The 7,766-nt window shown below is 25.1% G+C and overlaps 1 protein-coding gene across 3 annotated transcripts in view; it reads left to right on the forward strand.

Moving 5' to 3' along the window:
• The first annotated feature begins 1,038 nt into the window (after positions 1-1,038).
• LOC111642031 (inactive tyrosine-protein kinase 7-like) overlaps positions 1,039-7,766 on the forward strand; it is a 31,391-nt gene continuing 24,663 nt past the window's right edge. For all 3 annotated transcript variants that reach the window (XM_023388310.1, XM_023388302.1, XM_023388319.1), the window contains exons 1-2: positions 1,039-1,224; positions 1,290-1,455. The gene's annotated coding sequence lies outside the window, so the exon portion shown is untranslated. The remainder of the gene's footprint in view (positions 1,225-1,289; positions 1,456-7,766) is intronic.

Consider the following 7,766-nt stretch of genomic DNA (forward strand, 5'->3'; position numbering starts at 1 on the left):
TCGTTGCTTTGGGCAAATATCCAGACGATAATAATGATAATAAAATTAATAATTATGTTTGAAAAAATAAAAAATAAAATAAAATTATACAAACTAAACTCGTTTGGCTTGAATGATCGTATCAATTTCTGTTTAAACAAATTATTATTTTATCGATTATCGTTAACGCGTCGTATCTATTCTTGATATCTATGAACGTTTCTTATCGTAAGAAGTAGCGTGGAAAGTTTTTTTTTTATTTTATTTTATTTTATTAACATTATTATGTTATGAATAAATGCATTTATTTATTCTATTTAATTATTTTTAAAAATATTTGAACTTTTTTATGTTGTGTCAAATTTTCGGCAGAGGGCGAACCAAAAAAATTATGTATTTATTTTTTGCGTGTGCTTATTTAATGTTGCCAGATTTTTTTTAATTTCTTGGCTTTTGTAATGTAAAACTTTGTTTAAAAAAAGAGAGTAAATTGTAAAAATCTTGTTGCAGATTTAACTAATTTTAAAATTCGCACGCTTCGATTATTGGATCGTGTAAAAAAACAAGTTTAAATTTTGTCGATAAAAACTACCTACATCTAATTTTTTCTGTTATTTTTAATAATATAATTAATAAAAAACTGCATTACCTAAAGTCTTTATGAAAAAGTTCTATTAAAAATATCAAAATCCATAATTTTTTATTTCGTTATTTTAATTACTTTACATTTTTTAAAGTAAATTTTTAAATATTCTACACGGCATACAAATTGGCTTTATAATTACTACGAAACTAATGCACGTTGCATAAATTATCAGAAGACAGTGTTACATTTGTTTTTTAAATTTTAAAATATTTAAATTACGTATTATTATAACTAGTTATTACGATATATATAATACGAACATCCGGTATAATTTAACATAAAAAAATAAATTATTTATTATTAAATCACAGGTTTTTTCATTTAGTTTAGATGGCGTATATTTATACGTCAATCTGACGTCATTGTTAGGTTTTATTCATTATAAAAATGCGGAAATGACATCAAAATGACGTAACGGAACCCAAAATCCCACCAGACGAACTTAGATTTAGTTTAAAGCGTAATATCATCTCTTTAGTAAAATCCAGTTTAATCGCGACATTAAATAACAAGATTTTGCACCGAAATGGTTTATAAATTGTATAAATATTTGTAAATACGATTATATAAACAAAAAAACGTCTATACAGCACACGAAGGTAAGTAAAGTATCTTGAGATTCTACCAAGTATTTGGGGATTGGTAAATAATTTTATTTTTCCAGGTAAAAATCCCATACCAATTAGGAAAAATATATATAAGAGTAACTCAGCTTTAAGTCTGTTTAATCATGTGAACTTTCTTCAAAAGATTCAAAAAAAAAAAAAGAAAGAAAGAAAAACTTTAATGTTGAAAAATTCTATAACTTCAAAAGGATGATGATAAAGAAGGTAATGATCATATTTCTTTCTTATAATCATATTTATATACAACATGAAATATAATTTAAGATATGTTTTATACCTTATTTAGAACACCTGACTGCAGCTTACTGTTGAATATTTCAGTAAGATTCATAATATATATATAGGCCTATATATATATATTTATTTATTTTATTTTTAAGTAATGCAATTTGGAGATGTTTCCTGAACACTTTTCATATTTCATTACTTAAAAAGAAAAATGTGTTTATTTTACTAATCAGAAAGTAGTAAAATATATAAATTTTTATAAGTTAATGGTAAAGTTTCATAATTGTTGAAAAATAACATTTTTTTTATCTATTTATTTAAATATATTTGCTAAACGTTAACGACTTCCATTCGTAATTAGCAAAAAGTAAACATTTTTGAAGCCAAAATGATATTTTACAGGCATAATCCAATTTAAATTAAAGATAAACTGAAATTATTACTTCAGGAATTATTTAAGAATAATATTTTTTCGTGCAAGTTACACTTCTATGCTTAATAAAAAGAATTATTTTTAAAAAGATAATTATTTGATATAAACTTTAAATTTCAATATACTGTATAGAAATCATTTAAATATCATTCTAATAAAAACAAGAAGCATTACACAGTGATCGTGTGGTTTTACCCTGCAGTTGTAGGGATCCTGATTCATTTTTGATTCTGTCCCCACAATTTATCTTAATTGGAGAGTTGCTGTCCCTTCTTCACCCATGCTGTTCGTCCATATGATTCGTGGAGTTCTCTAGGGACGAATCTAGACGGGGCAATAGGGACGATGGCCACCTAAGATTTACTTCTGGATTCTCTCTTTTGGTATCGTTACGCGATGTTATCCTATAGCATTAGGTGTCCCGATTCGAATCTGATCTTGATCCTGTTACTTTTCATGGGTCAGAGAAGTGTTATCTATTCCTCGCCAATGTTAGTTGCCTCACTGTAGATCAGGCCTATCCTTAATGGGTCAAATTACGACAATCCATGTAGCATTAATATGCTGATCATCGCATCAACTAATCGATCGTTACATAACAACATTAATTAATATTCAAAATAATTTAAACTTGGAGTATTTCTTGCAATGATTTATATTATTTTTACGTTATTAATCATAAATTAAGTAATTTATTCTTTCTCTTATAAAACATAATACTTTGTCATACGGTAAAACTAAAACACTTATTTTAATGAATTCGTGTTAAGAAAATTTATTAAAGTAATAATAATTCTAGCTTAGAAACAAATTTAATTTTTAAAATATAAATTCAAATTAATTTAATACATAAAAGTACACTTACTCATTTCTCATTAAACTACCCACACAAGTTTACTTTATACATGCATAATTATAATTAATAAATTGAAAAAATTCGATTTGAAAAACTCACGCCATACCCCGAAAGTACACTTTATACATAAAAAAATCACTTTGTGCCATTTAAAATAACATTTTAAGGAGTCTAAAGTGATTTTTTATATCTAAGGTTGTAAGAACGTCGAACACGAATCCGTAGGAAGTCTACTTAAAATGATACCAATAAAAAAATCGATCTTAAACTACCAAACATAAATTCTGTTCTTTAATAATATAAAATAAGTACAAAATTTTTTGTACATTTCTTTGAACAAAACACGTTGGCGAAGGTAGTTAGTAAACTGCAAGACGATAATGTGCAAGACCTGTGTAACAGGAGGGTTGTCCTTTAAAGGAAATGACGTAACAGTATCTTTGTCAAGCTCAGCAAACATTTTATGCACAGACGTGCAAAGGTGCAGTAACCTCGCTATTGATAATAGTAAACGTGGTAGTAAGAGAGAACGATCATTCAAAAAGGAAGGAAAAATAACTTCTAACAAGAGAAGGACGAACAGCTCAGCACTGTACTTAATCTTGAATGATGTCAATCGAACATAAATAAATCAATATAAATTGAAAAAATGTAGCGTGTATAACAGAAAAAAATACACGTTCTAATCAGTAATAGCTTTAAATATATTAAAGGTATTCCATTATTAACTCATTAATTTATACCTTTTTAGAGCGATTAACATAATTTAAAATAAATTTCAAAAAATTACTAAATGTTTAAAGCAATGTTTACTTATCTTTTCTAGCGGCACTATTAAATAATGTATTTCGGATCTCCTAGGGGATCCCGATCTACCATTTGGTAAAATTTACTTTAAAAAAAATAATAATAATTTCTTATTATTTAATATTACTTGGAAGACAAAAATCTAAGGGAAAAAAGAAAGAAAAAATATCATTTTTCCTTTCTTTTCTTCTTTTTAGTTGAGAGTAGTTGGCAAACTTATTTGGGAGATTGCCAAAATTTCTAACTACCAGGGATTGGTGTCCCTTTAGGGTAGCTGAAGTTTTCTCATTTGGTAGCACTTCACTTTGAAACTTCTTCATTTTTTTGTTTTATTTGTGCTTTTTCTGCTTTTTTAAGGAAGATTAAAAGCGAATCAAATATGGATTCAAGATATAACAAATTTTTTTCCCGACTTTAATGCAAAACAACGTTCATAAATCTGTTGTATAATTAAAATATTTTACTTTCTGAACTCCATAACCTAAAAACACGTATTTGTTTTGTTTTAAATTTTGTATTTCTAAGAGTTTGGTTCGTAATAAATCTCAATAATGGATTAAAACTCCTAGAAAACAGCGCAATTTCTTTAAAGGATTTTATTTTATTTTTTTTAAAGAAATTGCGCTGTTTTTTTAGATATTTTAAAGAATTCTTTAGAATTTATAAAATTAAAAAGAAAGTTTTAAAAAAAATTTCTTTTGGGATTTTGATCTTTAAAAAAAAACAGAATCAGTATTCCTAGAAAACAGCACAATTTCTTTAAAACGTTTTTATTTTTCAGCAGTAAATATTTTAAACGCCTTTTTCTAAAATTAAAAAAAAAATTAAAATAATGTTTAAAATATTCGCGAAATCCTTTATTAGAAACTGCATTATTTTCTAAGGATTTTAGTCCTTGGAAGCAATTGATTAAGGATAAAAAAATCTTAGAAAACAGCACGGTTTTTAGCATACATACGTTCTAATAATCACAATATTTGCTCGCTCATGGCTAGGATATTGCATAAAATATACGCAGTCACGAAAGCAATATCATCTCGTATAATACTGTACATTATACAACAATATCATAAAACTAAAAATAATTTATAAAATATATAAATATTTCTAGCACGGTCGCATTTCTGATTCATGCAATTCCCCGAAGGATGGGAAGAACTTGGACTTCTTTCTTGTCTTTGCGCCTTTACATAAAGATTATTAATATTATTGTTCATCTTGCCCGAAAAAATATATAAGTCAAATTTACATTTTTTATTAAGTTAGTTATGTTATAAATATATAATAAGCATTGTTATATTGTTCGTTAATTAAAAAAAACACAAATTATAATTAACGTGAGGCTTGTTCAACGTTATTTGGTTACTAAAAAATGTAGAGATGCTGGCATAAATTCTGTAATTAGAATTGGTTCTTTGTTGTATTTTATATATAAAGTGGTAAAAAAGTAATGAAAATTTATGAAATCATATTTTATTTTTAAGTAAATTCCTTTAGACAAATATTAAAATTGATGTTGAAAAATAATATTCGAGAAAGTTCAATAATTCTCTCGTCTTCTTCTGGAAAAACCTTCAGGATTTTTGCTGATGATGAAAACGAAAATATCGAACTTCAAGGATATGTTTTTAAAAAATAAAATTTTAAAAATTTAATAATATCGAAAGAAATAAGAAGAAATTAACTCGTATTGAATTTAATATTGGAAAAATATTCTTGTTTAAAAATACTTTTTTGTATATTGATTACGATCTTTTCATTTTCCACTTATTTTTAAAAATATTTTTAAAGTAATATATAAATTTAATAATAATAATTCGCAATATTTTTTATTATTTTAACCAAATTTAACACTGTTCAGAACAGGGACAGACTGGATAAATACGAGATGAATAGGGGTAGTTTCAAGGGAAAAATATTGAAAAATTTGAAGTAAAATTGTAAGAAAGCTGTAGTTTTTTCGGTTAATTAGTTATAATTTGAATATTTTTAAAAATAAATATACTAAAATTTGTTTAGTTTGATGTTTTGATAGTCGAAAATGGTATCGAATATCGCTCGTTATTGAATAGTTTCTTCTTTTACTAGCGAAGAATGCATAAATCATTATAAATTAATAGCTTTAAATTCGCCGAACATAATTTACTACAAGAATATAACGAGACATTTTATTTAAAAGACTATTCTTAAACAATTCCGGACATTTTATTTAAAATTTTCTGCAAAGGAAAGAAAAACATATCCAATTCTTAACCTTGAGGCATCCTCATTAACGTTCGTAATTACTAAATTGTTTTAATCTTCGACCTTCAGTTAAATTAACTATTAATCATTTATTTAAGATATCCGTTAATTGCTTCGACTGTTCTTCAAAATTTTTGAAGATTTTTGTTTGAAATTCGTTCCGAAATCAAATTATACTTAATGACGATAATGATAATGTTTGTTTGGCATTAATTAAAATTAAACTGTAAACAGAATTTCACTCAAAAGTTTATATGATTAGAAATAACTCGAGTATAATATAATATGATAAATTATAAGTAAATAGATTTAACACGTCTTCGAGTCTGGTATGCAAATTAGTTCGTTCGAAACGTTCTTTACAGTTTTATTAATTAAAGTTTAAAAGTTTTGATTAGAAAAGTTGAATAAGTCGGAAAAATTGGATCTTAAACTCCAGTGAAACTATTTTTAAGATTAAAAAAGTCACTAATTAAACCTTGCTTTAACGTTGTTGAACTTTGGAGCGTGTTTATGAACATTGAAGAACTTTGGAATTATATTTTTTTTACGCTATATTATGTTTACGCTGCGTTAAAACATTAGTTTAAATGTTTTATTCAAATCACAATTTGTGCAAAGTTCATTTTCTAAATATCTTTAGACCTTCGAGAAGAAAACTTCCTGAGGGGGAAGAAACACTTCAAGGCACACCTTCGGGGCCTTTCGAGGAAAAACTTCCCAAAGGAACAACTTTAAACCGTATCTTCAGGCTTTGAAGGAGAGAAAAACATTACGAAAGGTCCATTGAGGTTCATATTTAAGCTTTTCACTTTACGTGGAAAATCCCGAAGATGTAGGCATTAGCAGATTCATCTTTAAAACGTTTCACGGGAAGATAAGCCTCAAACGCCCTAAATTCTTAAAGAATGAATTTTAAACACTATTAGTCAAACCTCCGAACAACGGACACTGACGGGAACATAAAAAATAGCTCCTGTTTGGAGTTTGTGCGCATTTTTGTTAGAAGAAAAAAAATCCCGAAAGAAATGGCCACTGTTTACAGGTGACCGTTATTGAAGGTTTGAAGAAAATGCTTCATTTCACGATTTAAACAGTTGTAGTCTGTTTTAGGTGCATTTAAACTTTTTACGCAATAAGTGCAGTTTTATTCTACAAATAATTTAATTAAAAAATTGTTGAAGGTTGAGAGATTTTTATAAACTAATTAATTTTTACTTTCAATTAAGATTTGTTTATTTTTTTAATTTTATAATTAAAAATAATTATAGAAAAAGAAAAGCGTGAGAACGGAATTTTTGCGCATTATTTTGCCCTGATCTTCAATAATAATAATAAACATGTTTAAAATTATATAAATGTAAGCTTAATTAAAAGTACATTAAAAACAATAAATCTCATTTTTAAAATTAAGAATAATAATTAATTTAAAACGTAATTAAATTAATGAGTCTTGTTAAAGATTAACCTTTAAAAAATTAGATTTAAAATTAAATATAATTAAACAAAAATTGCATTTTTATTTTAAGAAATTTTTAGTTAAAAAAAATACAAAAAAATAATTTTTAAAATCTAATTTTCAAAATACCAAAAAAAAAATAATTAAAAAATCAAATAAAATAAAAATTGTATTTTTACTTTTAAAAATTTCAATAAAAATATAATTAAAAGTAAAATAAGTAAAAAACAATAACAATTTAATTTTTATCTAAAAAAAATTAAATTCTTTTAAAGAAAAGAAAAAATAAATACTAATTAATAACATTTGAAACTATTTTAAAACATTAAAAGGAAAAAAATAAATTCAATTGAGGGACTAACAACATAAAAGAATAATTTAAAAAATAATAAGGATTAAAATTCAATTTAAAATAATAAAATTAATTTGGTATTTAAATTTTAATAATCTTTTTTAAACATTAAAAAAATATCATAAAACTAAAAATA

This window comes from Centruroides sculpturatus, unplaced genomic scaffold, assembly GCF_000671375.1.
Source record: "Centruroides sculpturatus isolate CEXI.00-Female unplaced genomic scaffold, Cexi_2.0 scaffold130, whole genome shotgun sequence".
NCBI lineage: Eukaryota > Metazoa > Arthropoda > Arachnida > Scorpiones > Buthidae > Centruroides > Centruroides sculpturatus.